The sequence below is a fragment of the Nannospalax galili genome, unplaced genomic scaffold, assembly GCF_000622305.1.
Source record: "Nannospalax galili isolate Female #2095 unplaced genomic scaffold, S.galili_v1.0 scaffold1501, whole genome shotgun sequence".
Taxonomy (NCBI): domain Eukaryota; kingdom Metazoa; phylum Chordata; class Mammalia; order Rodentia; family Spalacidae; genus Nannospalax; species Nannospalax galili.
The window spans coordinates 195,296-213,702 of NW_008343602.1; the positions used below are offsets into that span (position 1 = coordinate 195,296).

The 18,407-nt window shown below is 40.1% G+C and overlaps 1 protein-coding gene across 1 annotated transcript in view; it reads right to left on the minus strand.

Moving 5' to 3' along the window:
* Positions 1-12,669, minus strand: part of Mei4 (meiotic double-stranded break formation protein 4) — a gene marked incomplete at its 3' end in the record, with an annotated part of 159,489 nt that extends 146,820 nt beyond the window's left edge. Inside the window, exon 1 of the mRNA XM_008839937.2 lies at positions 12,537-12,669. The remainder of the gene's footprint in view (positions 1-12,536) is intronic.
* Positions 12,670-18,407: the final 5,738 nt, after the last annotated feature.

Here is an 18,407-nt window from a genome sequence, read left to right on the forward strand (position 1 = left end):
TCTTAGGCTTTCTTGCTTTTTCTATTTTGGAAAATATCTCCATTCCCATATACTTTTAACATCTTTTACATTCTCATTTTCTTTGTTCAGTCTACAAAGAGGAGGGTCAACCTAGAGGAAGCATCTCCTCCATGCTTCCAAGTAAAGCCAGACATGGTCGAGCAGGACCTTTGACTTATCTTCACATAGATGGAACTGGTAAAAGAAAGGAGCCAGGGGCTCTTCCCAAGCCTATGTGACCCCTGAGGAACAGATCCTCAATTGACCTTAAGTGTAAAAATAAATTGATTTATTTGGGTCAACTGTATGGTCTTAAACACCCAAAAGGAAAGTATAACCAAAGAGTAAAGTGATCAGTATATTTCTTTAAGAGTTCAAGGAGTTACACTTCCCAGACATTAGGCTTAAGTCCATATAAAAAGTTATTTAGACAATTATTTCTCATTGATGATTTTGTTCCTAATCGGAAAGTGCTGCTCAGATATCAAATCTTGGTCTGCAGTGCTAAGGGAGACAACATGCTACTGTTTTAAAATGATGGATGAATTTGTTTTCTCCCCCTATCTAGAAGCCTTTGAGAGGGAACTGACACTGATTCTAGCCACTCCAACAGCTATCAAAATGCCTGAAAACAAATCCTGAGTCCATCACTCTTGAGTCCAGCCTTGGCAGACAAAAGAAAACTGAGGAGGAACCCAATAGGGGGATGCTTCTGAATGCCCTTATCAAGAAATTCCAATGAACTCTCATGAATATTTGAAAATTTCCCTGTTCTGACTTTTTTCTAGTTCCTTGTCTAGAACTTGTAATGCTAATTACTCTTGCCTTTACTTCTCCTTCACATCTCCTATTCATGATTCAAGAATTTTCTTTTCCCCTTAGAGACAAGAGTTATGCAATTTGGGAGTCTTTTTAGATAGACCCATGGAAGAGGTACTCCAATTGCCTTACCCTGCGTCCCTCTTCGGCATGGAAGTAGCCAGAGTGGTCTGCATCCCTATTCCCTGTCTGGCAGTTGGGTAACCTCTTCAGAGGATGGTGTGATAAGAATAGAAGGTAAGAATTGGCTAGGCAGTTAGGGTAAAAACACCCCAAAGAAAAGCAGCCAGTTTCTCAGCTAAAAGTCACAATGTCCTTGGGCCTCTTAGCAACATACTCTGTTCCAAAGGCCAAGTATGTGGAAGGTATTTGGGAGCTTTATCTAATCCTTAAGAGATTTTAGGGTTACCTCTTCAGAGGGGGGAATATTAGAGTAGCAAAAAGCCCCATTAAAAAAATAAATCAAAGAAGAAAGAGTACATGAAGTGATCAGAAAAAAGTGATGGGGAGATATGGGAGGAGTTGGAGGGGAGGGAGTGGGTGTGGATTTGATGAAAACACCTTATAGGTATGTATGAAATTCTCAATAAATTATTTTTAAAAATAATTAAATGAATTAATTAATTTAAAAAATTATTTCAGATACTTATTTTCAGGAGCAAGTATTTTATGAACATCTTTTTAATACTAGAAAGTGAAGGAGAAACAAATATAGAAAGCCTGGCGATGCTTCTAGAGAGGGGAATATGGTTAACAATTTTAATTAGCTATTTCTTTTTTGTCATTCTAGATAAACTGACATGTATTATTCATAGGGAAAAACATTTAACAATGGTCTTACATAATGAGAGAAAGCTTGCTCTTTAGAAAGAAATACAGATGCATCATTTGATGTTTATTTCCGCAGTGTGGCGCTCAATGCGTTTAGAAAGGTATAGCCTAATTTAAAAGCAAAAAGGAAAATCTCAGAGCTGAGGTACCTGTAGCTCAGTCTCACAGTGTTTACTTGGCATGTTTTCAGCAGTCAATGGTTCAATCCTAAGCACACCAAAAATAAATTTATAAAAGAAGGGCGGGAAGAAAAAGACAGGCTACTCTGAGCAACAGTATTTATACAATACAATGATACATGGATTTATGTCCATCAAGACATGAACATGTAACTATCATCCATCCCTGTTTTAACAATACCCGATTAGAAGCATAAAATGTAACCTGCATAAAGCTACAAAGTAAGAAATAAAGATATAATTTTATACCAAAGTCTTTAATCTTTCTATATTGGCTGCCAAGTCAACACTATAAATTAGCATTTGGGGCACAGATGAGCTATTTTACTATATTTTAAGTAAAATAAAGTGTAACTCCAATCTATGTTGCATTTGTCATGAGCTCTTAGGAGCTTGTCATCAGAAAGAATGATCTAGTCTGTCATTAAAGACAGTTTTAGGAGCCTAGCCCAGACTCCACAAACATGAACAATACTGAAAACTTGATCACCAAAGGATCGACTCTTAGAAATTCCTTCTACATAGTCTGTACCCTCTGATTATAAATCACAAATCTACCTTACAAAGTAAAGCAGTATTAAGTCCACTTTCCAAAACCACTCTCCAAGCATCTCAATAGTGCAACTGATCTCTCCCCTCTCCCTGCTGAAGCCCCCACACCCATTTCTTGAACCTGATATTAAGGCTCATTTTTCTCAAGACAGTTTCCTAAAACCCCTCTCCAGTAACACCCCATGCCAAACCTACAATTTGGTGATGAACATAATCAGTTCATCGTCCTTGAACTTTTTGCTTAATCCTACCCAAGATCATAAGCTATTGCACTGTTAATTCTCAGTAATAGTTTCGATTGAAAAATTGGAGAAACTAGTAAAAACCATTTTCTGAAATTATTCCTACGATGTATCTATAGTCATGAAACTGATTTCTGTTGACAGCTGAAAACACTGCCCAGCCTCTAACTTCACTTCTGCTCCACCACCCAATGACAGTCTAAGGAGGACTGTTGTCGTTCCCAAACAAACCACACACCCATGACTCTGAGCATGATCCATGATGCTCACTGTCTGATGGACAGATCCTTGTCCATTGCCCAGTTTAACTGCATTCTTCTGAAGTCCTCTAGATTTATCTTCTTCCCCTCTTTCTCACTCTGGGTTTCTGAAAGATAACTGCTTCTCTGTCTGCATTTCCACAGGACTGTGGGATCATTTTTACCACAGGTAGGCCCAGTAGCCACTTGAGTCTCTCTCTATTAGTGAGTAAGCTCATCAAAGACATTCACTTCCTGTTCTAGCACTTATCTCAGTGGGAAAGATTAAGCTATGCTGAACATGCATCATGATGATAAAGGCCTACAGCTGATACAGTTTGGGTATGGTTTATCTCTAGATGGCTTAACAGCAAATGGGGGCACATGTGAAAAGAAATCACATCACAAAACTGGAAGCCAGAGATGTTCACGTATAGGGCTAACTCTTCTAAAACTCCCTCTTAAAAGAATACAAGGGTTCCTTAAGAGCTATTTTATACTGCCCTCCAAATCTAGCTTCCCCAGTTACCTAAGGACTTCCTGCTAAGCCCCATTTTTTAAAGGTCCCACCACCCCATCAGTGACTATGCTCACAACACTGGAATCATCCAGGAACACACTCAAACCACATTCAAACCACAACATAGCATGAACAAAACTAAGACAGAACTGAAACCACTCACAGAAAGGGGTGATTAATGTCAAGTAATGGGTCACAGAAAATAGCACTTAATAGGAGGACGAAGAATCAGGAAAGTGCATCAGCATGAAGACGAAAGCACGATTAGGTCATATGAGCAATGGAAATGGCATCAGCAAAGCCGCGATATGCCATGAGCCTGCCCGGCAAGGCAACGACAGTTGACATTCAATGACTAAACTGGACACTCTTCCCTCACTTCCTGTTTGCCCCTTCATTTAATAACTCTGTGATATGGAATTAAGTATCGCAAAACAGTGGAACTTCCCATGGGAAAAGTGATGGAACTGTGTTTTCCTTATTCACCTTTCTGAACATGTTCTCCATAATGAGTTTTTAGACTTTAACATAGAAAATAAAGGTAATCTGAATAGGATGAGGCCTCCCTATACTGCCTGAGGCCAACTTAAGCCTATCATGGTGATCTTCTCTGCCTATCACCACAGCAGCCTGTGTGCATGGGTGTGCATGCACGCACACTCACATATACACATGTGAACTGATGAGGGCAGTTTTTCTTAAGACCTGCCCCCCGCCCAGCACAACAGGGGAAGACAAAGATACATGTCATCAAACCTAAAAATCTTCATCAAAAACTAATTTTGAATGTGTATTGAAAAGGAATAACCAGCACAGAGACTAGGAGAACAGGTATGGAAAGCAGATTTCCCAGTTCTACCACTTACTAGATGTGTGACAATGGACAGAGATTAGGAAAGCTGTGTGTCTGTTTGCTCATATACTAAACGGGAATCAAAATACTTCCTAGTATAAAGTTGATAAGTAGAAAAAAATAATTATTTGGAATGTGAACCCTATCAACACTAAAAAGCATAAAACAAATGTTGATAGCAATGCTCAATACATTTGGGACCACTGGAAGGCCATGATGCAATCCCAGGCCTACAGCCTCCGAGGCTTGTGTCTCATGTGGGCCTGACTATTCAGTTATCAAGGTTTCGGGGAAGGAGGCCAATGGAGGCTTCCAAGACGAGAAGGGAGGCCCTCTGGAGGGGACTTCAAGTTCTCAGAGATGAGTGGAACTCAGAAAGGCAACAGAGCAAAACGATATTTCAAGTGGAGTGGGCAGAGCAGACAGCAGATAAAGACCTAAGTATTCTGGGAGCATACATGATATCCAGAGCTAAATTATTCAGCCTTTTTAGGCAATAAAGTAGAATGAGGTAGGGAAGATGTGGTCTTGAATGGGAACCTGGAAAATCTGAACTTCTACACAGGATCGTTAGAAGCTAGCTTAGCCTTCAGAGGGGGTGACTTAAATAATCTGAGCACTGTTGAAGAAGAGGTTCCGCTGAACAGGAAGGAACTGTGACGCTGCTGACACTAGAAAACAAAGAGGTCTGGAAGGAGAACCGAGCCCAAAGGGCAAAACCATGCACCAAAAGTACTGGAAGCTCTGAGAGGTAACTGTCAAACAGCAGGCCTTGTTCCAGACTGGACGGAGCACACGAACGAAGGCTCTAATGCGACTCCAACATCAGGTCGACAAAATGTGACCTCAGTCAGAAACACATACTGAAATTACAAGAAAGTTAAAAAAAAAAGGCACAAAATAATGCTGACAAAATATTTACTCACACAACTTGAGCTTTCCTTTGAAGTTGTTTCCTTGATTCTTTACTTAATCTTAGCTTTTTGTCGACAAGTGGTAAAAAGGAAGTAAGAAGATTAATAATTGAAGCCTTTATGTCCCAGCATGTAGCCTCAATCAGAACTTATGATTGGTGATCTTATTCAGCAGCCAACTTTTGGGCAAAGGCTAAGAAACTGGCTGGTTGTTTATTTAGTGTTTTTTAACAGTGGTCTATTATAAAATGTGTTCTCAGGATCTGTGAGGCATACATCAGCAATCATGGTGTACTTACCTGCATTCACAAACCATCTGGAATAACACATTTCAGTATCAGGAAACTGATAGTAGAAAGAGTTTATCAGAAATAAATGTAACTTTAAAAAATCCATTTGTTAAATAGTTGAAATAGTTATGAATAATCATCAAATAAAAGGATAGAAAGTAGGTACACAAAGACAAAGCCAGACCGGACATGGTAACCTATCACTTTTTTTTTTTTTTTTTTTTTTTTTTCGGTCTTTTTGAGACAGGGTCTCCCTGTAGCCTCAGCTGTCCTGGAACTCACTATGTAGACCAGGCTGGCCTTGAACTCACAGAGATCTGCCTGCCTCTGCCTCCTGAGTGCTATCCCTTTTAATCCCAGCACTTGGGAGGCAGAGGCAGAAGCAGGCAGATCTCTGTGAGTCTGAGACCAGCCTGGTCTACATAGTGAGTTCCAGACCAGCTGGGGTTACAGGGAGACCTTGTCTCAAAAAGACCCTCCCCCCCAAAAAAGCTATGTATATAACAATGGATTATTTAGGATACAAATATCAAAGAAATGCATTTTTAGGAAGCAGGAACCTTTTAAGAACTACATTATATGTTCTGTGCCCTATTAAATAAAGGCAGAATGTCATAACAATCATATATTGTCCACAGACATTCAGAACACGGATTGGTTGTACTAGGCACCAGAAACCCAGATGTCCCTCTCCTCTGGGCTTGTAATCTATGGGGGGTTGTGAAAAGAGGAATAGAGGCAGGTGCATAAGAAAGTAAATTAAATATTAACAAATGCATGAACAATAAACTTTGGACAAATGTACAGACAGTTCAAAAGAGAAAGAAAGGAGCTTTATCCTGCCACTGTCATCATTCTAAAGTACAAGAAAAGGTATAAACAACCAACTATTGTAAAGCTCATTTTGGAGGGAGGTTAAAATACTGATAAGTACATTTTGTTTGGTTTTTAATCTTGCAAGGGACAGTTATTCATGTAAACAGCAGGAAGATATAGGAAAAGAAACAATCAAGAACAGTCTGTGATACATATTCTCTAGCAATTAAACTAGAGATTAAGAATGCCACATCTCTCTCACCAACAATCATATTATTTTCTAAGGGGTTATTTTTATTTTTCTATTCATTCCAACTTAGCTAAAGACATGTTCAATATAAGAGGATTTATTTTCAGAGTTCTGCTATGGTGAAGGCAATCTAATCAAAAATGCAATGAGGAATGAACTCACTGAATAAATCAGAAGGAAGAATTAGAGAAGATGACAGATATCTGAGAGGTCTGTTCAAAAATAAATTGAACTTTCATTATAAAATTTGACTTAATTTAATGGTTTACTTAAGAACCTGTTTCAACCCATTTCCTTAAAGTCAGTTTGATGATCAACCAAAGGAAAGTGGTACATATCAATATATTTTGATACATCTCCAGGATACAAAGGGTATGGTAATGGACATAGTACAAAATTAATTAATGACCACAAAGAAAATTCATCTAGAAAAAATAAATAAACCAAGCAAGGTATATAAATATAGGAATCAATGATATTTACGATTTAGATTTGAAATAAAATTTAGTAGACTGTTTATCATATCCCCTAAACTAATAAAAAGATAGATAGCATACTTTTGATATTTTGAGTAAAAGCAAGAAGTTGAATAGTAAACACTGTAATTTGTAAAGTATTCTATCCTCCCATCCAATTTAAAATCTTCAATTATAGCTAAGTCCACAACAGAAGGAACACACTTAAGTGTTCACAAAGACTACTGCTCACACGTGTGGGCACAGTTAAGCTGGGTGAGGAGAGGAAAGGAACACGCATTCACGCTCCACCTTTCCTAGGGACATAAAGGAGGGGGAGTTGCTCCTTTTCACCTTCATTTTCTAGGTGACGTCTGTCTAGGCACCCCGTGTTTACAAGTCTGCTGTCAGAGGACCAAAAGAAAAAGAAGTGAATTAGGCTTGTTCCCTGAAGCTCAAAGCAGGACAGAGACTGTGGATGGAAGGAGCATGTGCAAATTCTACCAGGCAAGTGTGTCTGACTGTGAGAACATAAGGACCAGTGAGTTCTCTACTGAAGATGTTCAAGTGCAACAGAGTATGACAGAAATGGCAGAATGGCCAAAATCTCTGATCATAAAAGTTAAATGAGTCACTTTTCAAGACCACTTTCTCCTTGCGAGTCTGTAAGAAACAGAAGCTGGCAGTCAGTGAAATGGCTCAGAGAATAATGGCACTTGCCACCAAGCCTGAGAACCCACCATGGCACAAGGAGAAAACCAATTCCCACAAGTTTTCCTCTGACCATCACACTTGCACCATGGCACATGTGTGCACATAAAAATAAATAAATAAAAGAGAAAACACTATCAAAATAAATAAGCAAACATATATATATATATATATGAAACAGATGCTACAGTCACCAACTTAGATGAACCTACATCACTTGGGGACATAAAACAGTATCTCTGAAAAAATGTTAAGATTGCTACAAACACCAGGATCCAGGCAAAAAGTTGATAGTACCCCAATCTGAGTTATGTGAATACAGTTATTAGAGACAGTTTCTAAAAGTGTAGACAACTAAGAGGGTAACACAGTGACCCAGGAGCTGGTAATCAGCAGGAGCACAGAGAATCCTTCAGTAGACCAAGACCTAAAGGCACAAGACGAAGGATCAATTCAGAGAACTGGGAGAATTCAGAAAGAAGAGGACCTACAACTCAACCTCGGGACGGTCGGAGGGAGCAGGGACCTGAAGGATGGAGCGAACTGGTGCAGTATCTGGAGGGACAAGAGGAAGATTTCTATCACACACAGCTGCTAACACAGAGAACAAAACAGGCATTGGAAGCCCCAGACTGGAAGAAAGGCTGAAATGCATTTTCTAGGCAGCATTCTTAACAACACAATTTGTGTTTTTACTGGTGGGATTTACAAACTTCCTCATCATCATTTTATAGAACTGGCTCTTTTCCTTCACTTTTCCTTCTTGGATTTATTCTCTGAACTGAGTACTCAAAGGCAGCATCTGCTGTACCCCAAATGGTAGTATTTCAGAGTTCTTTTCACAGAACCTGAAATAAAATACAGAATGTCCTGGCCTACATTAGTTAATCTTCCATTAGAGAGCCTTGCTTGTTATTACTTTGCTCAACCAATAAGCTTAATTTACTCTTATCTGGCAGGCCTTGTCCTAGAAATGAAGCTATAATAGTCAATAAAACCAGTCCATCTCTGCCTTTACGTAGGGTTTAGCTATCAAGCAATCTGATCTGTAGTATTACCTACTCACTAGGAAACCTCAGAGGTGCTATAAGTCAGAAGTTGGCAAACCATGGCCCATGGGTCAAAAGAGGGTGTTGTGTCTCTATAAACTATGCTTTAATACAACAGACATACCCATTAACTTATGTACCACTACCTCTGCATTAGAAATTCAGAGCTGACTGGCTGCAACATAGTGTGGCCTTCAAAGCCTGAAATATTGGTTCTCTGGCTCTGGACTAAAAATTTGCCAATCTTTGCTCTAAATAAAATCTACTTCTTCAATAAAGAATGGTACGTCAAGGGGCTGGAGAGATGCTTCACCAGTTAGGAACACTGGCTGCTCTTGCCCAGGACCCAGGTTCAGTTCCAGCACCCATGAGACAGCTAACAACCATCCATAACTCCAGTTCAAGGGGATCTGACACCCTCTTCTGGCCTCTCTGTGTGTACTTCCAAACATGCTGGCAAAGCGATCATACATTAACAAAAAGAAGGATGGTGTGTCAAAAGACATATACAGTTCTTTAAAAAAATCCTGTTGTAAATTTTACTTCTTTTGTATGTTCTTTTGCTGCTAAAGCAGGTAACAAGAAAGAATCACATGGATAATATCTTCCGGGAACAGCTTACTTTCTTCAAGTGTCTTCTATTTTATTGTCTTATATTTTATCTAATCTCAATTGATCACTTCTTCCATATCACAGAACCCTTTTTAAGAAAAGGTCCTTTTTATGAATCACACCAAACAAATTTTGAGAGCGGTGGTAATTAGACAATTTTTTTAAACTGAACAACAAAACTGATTGTAAAATCACATAGCCAACACTCAGTGCTACACAAATGCCAAATCATGGCAGCAACAGTAATTCTGCCTCTCTGCAGATACATGAGTGGATGCTTATTCCCCAATCACTTGACCCAAAGAGCATTAAAATTTAAAAGAGAAAAAATAGTACTAGCTTTCATTAGCTGTTGGCAGAAATTCCTAATAAGAAGTGACAGGCACTGTGCTTGTTGAGGGTCCTTCAAAGGATGCTAAGAGGCTAAGTCCATGGTGGCTGTGGCTGATCATCGATTTACCATTCCCAAAACCTTGCTCTTCTCCTAATGGGAATCACTGGAGCGTGAATCAAATTAAATGGCCACTTGAGTACACATTTAGTCTCCGTAAGGCAGCAATAACAGGCTTGAGAAAGATGCCTACAGAGGTTTGGTTCTTTAAAATTTCTGACTCTACCCAACCCACCAGCAGGGGAGCCCAACACTGAACAAAAAAAATGGGGAAGGAGTTGATGGTAAGGTAAGACTGGCGGTATGGTTGACTTGGTAACAACAGGGATCTCCTTTAGATATGATCTAAGTATATATTATCCTTGATACCCTCAGGCCATGTCAATCCCTTCTGGTGCAGATGCCCCTAACTTTTCACATTCTTTCATATCAAGTATCACAAATGCACCTTATAGTCTGTTATTTATTAGTTCTTTGACATCTATGTCCCTCCATAGTAAGATAACGCCACCGGGTCACAATCCACCTGCAGCGAGCAGAAGTCTCTATGTCGAACACGTGATGAAAAAACATTAGGTACTTGACATAACAAGAGATAGGAAAGCAAGCTAGAGCTCAAGCCACTCAGACGGCACATGCGAAAACTGTGGGTATTCTGTGATACCGCCTCAAAAATAACAGCCAATGTCTTTCTGTCCTTATAAATCATTAAGAATGTTCTAAGAACATGTACCAACTGCATATCAAATCTTTGTATCTTCTCTACTACGTCTCTCTTCGTAGTTCTTTGGACCTCCTCCTCTGGCTGACATTGTAGCTCAGTGTTAGAGCACTGTCTAATATGCTTGAAGCCTTGGGTTCCGTCCCCAACACAGAAAGAGAAAAATCAGAGTAAACTCAACCAGTCCTCCTCTGTACTGACTTCTACCTTCCATATAGCATCCTCAGGTTGCTCTCACCATAGCAAAGAAAAACAGATCAACATCAGACCTGAAACTCTGAAACTGTTATGAGGAAAAGTAGGAAAGGCACTTAAAGATATAGGCACAGGCAAGGATTTAACAGGACTCAAGTCACTCAGGAAATAAGGCCAACAATAGATAACAAGAACTTCATGAAATTGGAAAGAAACAAAAGAAACAGACTGAGGCAACAGCAAACAGAAGGAGAGAAAAGTCTCTGCTAGGTATACATAGGATTGATAGCTAGAAAATACAAATACAAAAAATTAATAAGAGACTAAACCACCCAATCAAAAAATGGGCTAGTACATGAACCAACAATTCTCAAAAGATGAACTACAAATAGTCACTAAACACATGAAAAAAATTGAACCTCACTAGTCATCGGAGAAATGCAAATCAAAACTACATTGAAATTCTATTTTGCGTAAGTCAGAAAGGCAGTCATAAAAAATAATAACAGCAAATGCTAGTGAGGATGTGGACCAACGCGAACCCTTATCCATTGCTATGGCAATATAAACTAGTCCAGCCACTGCAAAAGTTAGTACGACGTTTCTCAATAAAGTAAAAAGCAATCTTCCATATGACCTCGCTACGCTACACCACTCATGAGTATTCACTTAAGTGACTCCAAGTCAAAACAGCACAGAGATGCTTGCACATCAATGTTTATTACAGCACTATTCACAATAGCCAAATTATGGGACCAACCAAGTGTTCACAGCAGAGGAACGGAGAAGAAAAGGTGGTATGTGCTCAACACCATATTTTCCAGTCATGAAAAATGAAGTCATGTCTTTTGCTGGAAAACTGATGCAAATGAAAATAATCATGTTAAGTGAATTAAGCCAATCTCAGAAAGGCAAATACTATGTTTTCTCCCATTCACAGTGGCTCCTAGATTTTATAGATACATAAAGTCATGTACGTATACTTTTTATTAGATTTTTTGTTTGTTTTTTTAAGACATGGTCTCCCTGTAGCCCCAGTTGACCTGGAACTCATTACATAGACCAGTCTGGACACCATCTCACAGAGACCCACCTGCCTCTGCCTCCTGAGTGCTGGGATTAAAGGTGTGTACCACCACATGCAGCTCTCAACTCTAAAAAACACTCACCTCTGGTTTTATTGATTAAATTGATCTGGATGTAAACTTTACCCATGTTTCCCTTCAACTCATTCTCACCTTCTGTCTTTGTGGCCCTGATGATGAGGGGTCTTACTGAGTTCTTCTCATGTGTGAATTTTGTTAATATAAAAGTACCGATTTGTTTTCTATGGTTCCTCTTGGAATTCAAATCCAAAATAATGTCTGCAATTCCTTCAAAGCTTTACCCAACTCAATCCAACTACTTCTCCAGGCTTGTTTTCTGCTACTTTGGACACTAAAACTGATTTTTCCACAGACAGCTTTACCCGCATTAACCACTTCGTCTATACTATGTCCCGCACTCCCTTTGCCTCAGAGTACACTTCAGTCCTAAGGTGCCATCCCCAGTGAGGTCTCTGTCGCGTTCCCACATCCCACACTGCTTTGCTCTTAGACAAGAACTCCACCCTTTAGGGTAAACGGTTCTTATGTATCTACGTCTCTGCTTCCGAGGGGCTTTAGGTCAGACAGGATGCGTTTGTTAAACGTGTCAGAGCCTAGAGAGAAGAGGGCCAGTGTGCCCGCTTTTAGCACCCTCAACACTGTCCACACCCGAGGGCACTTGCTCAATGGAAGCTCTGATCCATGAATGGGTAACAGTCCCCAAAATGGCCTCTCCGCCAAGAAGCCACGGAAACCATATTGATGACCAAGCCAGAGGGCTCAGAACATACCAAAGAAATCCTCCCGCTCCCCGGATGATCCTTCCGGGGAACCAGATGCAGTCTCCGTAACCAGGGAAAGACAGAGGCCAAAGCCTGGCTGGACCCCGGAAGACCTCGAAGGGCGCGAGCGGGGAACCCAGCCCACCTCACGAGGCACGTGGCGTCTGAAGGAAGGAGAGCGGCCGAGGAGAGAGCCGGTCTGAGCGCACCTACCTTGGGCTCGCGCGCGGGCAAGGCGCCCTCAGGCGGCCGGGGAAAGGCGGGCGCCCGAGCTGCAGGCCATGAGAGAGAATGAGAGCGTGCCAATTGGAGAGCCCCGGACGCCTCACCGTCGGGAGCCTTCGCGGGGACCACAAGTCCCAGAAGCCCTCGCGCCGCGAGGCTCGGCGGGACTCGCGGGGCTCGGCGGGGCTCGGCGCGTGGTCCCCTGCTCCAGAGCCAATGGCTACAAGCTGCAGCTCCTCCCAGGAGCCGTACTCCTAGCGGCCTCCCTCCTGAGGAGCGTCCCCTGGGGCTGGTCAGAGTAAATCTGAGAAGCCTGCCTGGGAGAAGAGCAATGCGCCCCAAAACTTCTCACCCGCCGGGACGCCTCATTTTCGGTGAGGCACGGGCAGGAGGAACAGTTGGAAAAACGGTTTTTCTTTTGATTGGTTTTGCTTGTTTCCAAAAGCGATTTTAAACTTTTGCTTCCTGAAGGGCTTGAAATTATTAAACAATGATGTTTCGCTCTTGTCCGCTTCTCGGGATATTTTAATCTATATTCTTAATTTATTTTATATATTCTTAATCTATATTCTTAGTTCATTTTTTTTCCCCCGCATGGTTCCGGAGTTCTTATGTTTTAAGATTCCAATTAGGTTCTAAGCATCCTGAAGGGAGGCTCTTCAGTCTTTAAGAACAATGCTTAGTTGCTATTAGAAGTTTCAACACTTGTAGGATAAAATATCTAGTACTGTAAATGCAGGTTGGTGCAGCTTATTTTCCGACATGCATGATCCTTTATTAACATCCATTTGCATCCAGTCAATTATTGTAAATGTCTTGAACATTGCTTTATTCCTCTGTAGTTTAAAAAAAGTCAAGCGGGGCAGCACAGGCAGGCAGATCTCTGTGAGTTCACGGCCAGCCTGGTCTACATAGTGAATTCCAGGACAGCTGGGGCTACAGGGAGACCCTACTTCAAAAAAGACCAAAAAAAAAAAAAAAAAGTCAATGATTTTTAATCTATTGTACTTTGATTAACATAGAATTTTTCATTAAACTTGCAGTAGTGAATTTCAGGTAAACTAAAATTGAATTATCTTGAACTCTAAATTAATGAACATTAATTTAGTGCTTTACTATAGTTGCTGTTCTTTGAGAAATGTAAAAGAAATTATTGTTTCTCTCACGAAGATCAAGAGTCTAGTAAGGGAGATGTAGCAAAGTTGCCTTGTGTTGCTGAATATATAAAATTCCATTTTAATTCCGTTCGTACAATCATTGAGCACATCAACCTATATTATGTGCCAGGCACAGGATAAGACCTGATTACAGCCCTACATAAGGCTCACAGTCTAGTACTTAAAACAGACAGGAGTAGTAGTCATCAAAATAAGTACAGGCACTGAAATCCTGTAGGAAAGCTCAGCCTCAGTTAACAAAATCTTACTTTTTTATCATCTCACTATCACTAGTGAAATACAAATGGGCAATCAGGGGCTGGAGAGATGGATCAGGAATTAAGAGCACTGGCTGCTCTTGCAGTGGACCTGAGTTGGGTTTCCAGCACCCACGTGTTAGCACCCAAACAATTGTCTATAACTCCAGTTCCAGGGGATCCAACACCCTCTTCTGACCTTTGTGGGCATTGCAGAACACAGGTGCACTTACATACATGCAGGCAAAACACTCATACAAATAAAATTAAAATATATAAAATTTTTAAAAGAGCATTCAACCCATGTTTGTTGGATAAAGAAATTAATGGTTTCCAGTTGTGTTTTATTGTTTAATTATGTGCATTTCTTTAGGAAACTTTAAAAAAAAAAGTCACAGTTCAGCTATGGGGGCTGTGGCTAACTCACTTTTCTAAATGGGGTTTATTAAAAAGCAGAGGAAGGAGAAATGTAGAAGTACCAAAAGGATTGTCGCTGGGGCAGTCATTCATTACATTTAAATGAAGAGAATTTGGGTGCTGATTGAGTGACAATGAGAAAAGAAAATGTGCTTTTGTCCTAAGACCAAAGTTGTTAAATGCATATATATGTGTGTGTGTGTGTGTGTGTGTGTGTGTGTGAAATTTAATAGTTATCTTAAAAGGTGAAAATGTGAATTTATTAGCTTAATTTAAACCAAAAATAAATAAATAAAATAAGTACAAATATGTAATGAAGAGGCTGGTATAATGCTCACCAGATAAAGGCGTTTGCCACCAAACCAGACAACTTGAGTTCAGTCCCTGGAAACCACAGGCTGAAAGAGAAGAACCAGCTCCCACAAGTTGTCCACTGACCTCCACATGCCACATGCATGTACACACAAAATACATAAATGTATACAAATTATAATCAAGGAGCAAAAGTAGCTCTAAAATAATCTCATCATTAAGAACAGAGTATGTGAATAATATCAAAATAAATGTGAATTGTTTACAACATTGTTTAAAAAGAAAGAAGAAAAAGCAAAGAACACATTTTGTAGACTAGGGATGAGGTGGGTGCATGGTAGAGCAATTGCATTGCCTAGAATGTTTGGCAGCTGGAACTCAAATCCCTAGATTTGAGCACTAGAAAAACAAAAACAAAAAAGAAAACAATCACTTTGTTATGTAATATACAATTGTGAAAATAATAGCTGTTCTGTCACAAAACAAGGAGTGGTACCATCAATTACTAACAGAAGAAAATTAGTAGTTTTATGTTGAATTCAAGTGGTCAGCAAACATTTATTGTATTATGTACTAAGTAAAAGCAAGAACAGTGCTGTCCCCAGTGTCTTTGCAGCCTAATGAGAGCCAAATTTTAGCATCAAATACCATTAGTAGTGTTAGAGTAGCAAAAATGGGTGGTGGTATCAGTTTAAGTTATGCTACATAGATGGGTGGAATACCTAGTGTGTTAATGGGACAGTGACCTTTTCCTGCCTGGAATCCTGCCTCCAGACACAGACTTGTTGGTCCTCTGTAAGTCTTCCCGCTCTTCCAAACTCTTCAAAAAAGGGTAATGTCTCTTTTTCTTCTTCATATCCCTTTTCTAAGCATGTTTTCGCTAAAACTTCAGGCTGTCCCAGCACCTTATATTTCTTGACTTTTTCTCTAAAACTTCTTTCTCCCATCATGTGTTTGCCAATCTGTCACGTATCTGACCTCCCTGTAGGCTCTAAACCTGCATGGCTTCCTGGCATTTTCTGTTCCTCCCTCCATTCTCCTCAAGGCAGCTGCTGGGATTCCCAGTTTGCCTGCCCTGAGCATTTTTCTTTAAATTCTAATAAAATTGTCCTAGTGCTTCCATTTGAGTCCATTCTTACGTTCTTTTATGAATGAAACTAAGAACCCTCTAGGACCGGCTATTTCTCCCTTGTATCCTTAGTAACTAGAAATACCAATGCATTCTGTATCAGTGGTTATGGACTCCTTGATGCAGTTAATTCTCATATAATCTTTATAGGGCAAGCATTTTTAACATTTATTTTGCAACAAGGAAAATGATTCCTGTATTCATTCAAGGACATCCAGCTTGCTGGTGGTGAGGCAATGATGTCGGTCTTACTCTCTTTCCTCAAAGTGAGCACACTTGACTTGTCCACTGTAGCACATCGAGGAAAATGGCTAAGCAGTCTCTAGTTGCTGACCTTTAATATGATTTTCTAGGCTCTTGATGCAGTGTAGAATCTTAGCATTGTCTTGAGGATGGTATCTGCGGCATCTAGCTCCACGATTCCTTTAGTCTGTTTGTCTTGGTTAGACCTGATGACATTCACACCTACTTTTGTTTAATGTTCATATTGCTTGTCATTATCGTATTGGCAATATTTTCTAAAAATGGGTCTAAAAGTCCAATATAATTTCAACCAGATCATAAACCCATAGTAAAATTCACATGGCTCCAAATGGTCCTAAATATGATTTTCAGTACCTCTTGTCGACACAAAATTAGTCATTCATACTGCCTTTTATGTCATTGTTGACATACTCAAGACCATCTTGAAACTCTCCGCTCTTGTCAACCTTGCTGACAGTGAAATGGTGGGTGAGTGAATCTCCTGACTCCAGCCAGGTTATTTTCCATTCTCCCTCCAAGAATTGGGTGGGCAGACATCAGAGGGAAGACAAAGGTTATTTGCCACACAGGAGTAAAGAGAGACTCTCAGAGGCAAGAGGATATCAACTGAGAGGTGTTTCAGGACTAAGTCCTCAGCCAACTTCAGGAAGCCCAGCTGAGAAGTTGCAGATTTTACAAACCTATGCTCAGAGTCTTTGGGGTGCCAGCTGAGAACATGCCCTGACAGTGCAAGAATGCAGGTCGCCAAGAGGGACAGGAACAGATCTACCTGTCTCAGTCAGGTCTGTGCTGACTAAGGCAGGAATGCGTCCCTTTGCCTGATCAAGTCCTGGAGGCTGATTTCAGCAAGCTCCCTGCCAGGGCAGAGGGAGCCAGTGAGTCCATCCCCAGGGAGCTCTTGACACCCTGGGAAAGGAGTGTGGGAATCCTTCATCCTTCTTCCAGTCTTCCTCCTCTAGCTGTTCCAATGTGAAAGTGGGTATGGAAGTCCAGGCTCAGAAGAATTTGCTGAAGAAACAGCTGGGTCCTGGTGGGCAAAGTGGGCGTGCAAATAAGGTGAGATTTACAGCCCATCCTGGAAGACCTATAAACAAAGTTTCTGCCTGTCCTCTGTTGTTATGGTAATCTCTGCAGGCTTCCTCCTGCTAGGGAATGTTTATTCACTCTGGGTCACTGGTTCTGGAAAGCCAGAGCTTTATTACAGCTGAAGGTTTTGAGGGTTCTTTCTGTTGTTTGTTTGTTGTTTGTTTGATGGCTGCTGCTGGATTGATAGTTTCCGCAGTCCGCTGTTTGTCCTGGGGCTGGAGTCTCCCTACCTATCAGAGTCCTGCAGTGGTTAGGAAAGTGCACACTGTGCAGCCCTCCTACTCATAACTCTATCTTTGTTTTAAAAAGAGCAAAATCCATAAAAGTTTCAAAACATTTAGGATACACTATGCTAAATATATGGAAAGTAAAAAATACATGTTTTAAAAGTTTTTAACTAGAAACTTAAAATTTAGAATTATAGTGGCAATATTAAAAAGTGAATAAAAGCTTTTATATCTGTTACATCTTTTTAATACACTTGAAGTAATACTATAAAAAGAATTGTTCCCCAAATTATGTTACTTAATTTAAATACTTGTGAAGAATGTTTAAAGATTTTTATTAGAATTTCAGATTTTAAATATACAGAAAATGACCTTTCAAAATATCTGTAAAGTGAATGATTTTTACTAAATATTGCTTACTAATTTATGAGTTCGTAAGCTCATATTTTAAGAGGTTTTTTTGGGGGAGCAGACTGTCTTGTTCCATAACCCAGGTTGGCCTTGAATCCACTAAGTAACACAGCTGGCCTTGAACTTTTCTCACTATGTAGCCCTCAGCCTCCTGTGTGCTGGTGTTACAGACTGAACTATGCCCAGCTTTTGTTATTATTTTCAGAACATAACATTAGTGGATTCATGTGCTTGTATTGCTGTTGTTAGAATAAAAAGTTTCACAGTATAGAATTGATGGAAAGATACCCAAAAAAATTATAGTAAACCATTAAAATTGTAGCTACCATACAAGGCATTTTAGAACTATGTGGAGAGAAGAAAGATGCTCTATTAAGTTATGAAATTTAAAAAAAGACATGTGGACTGATGCTGGA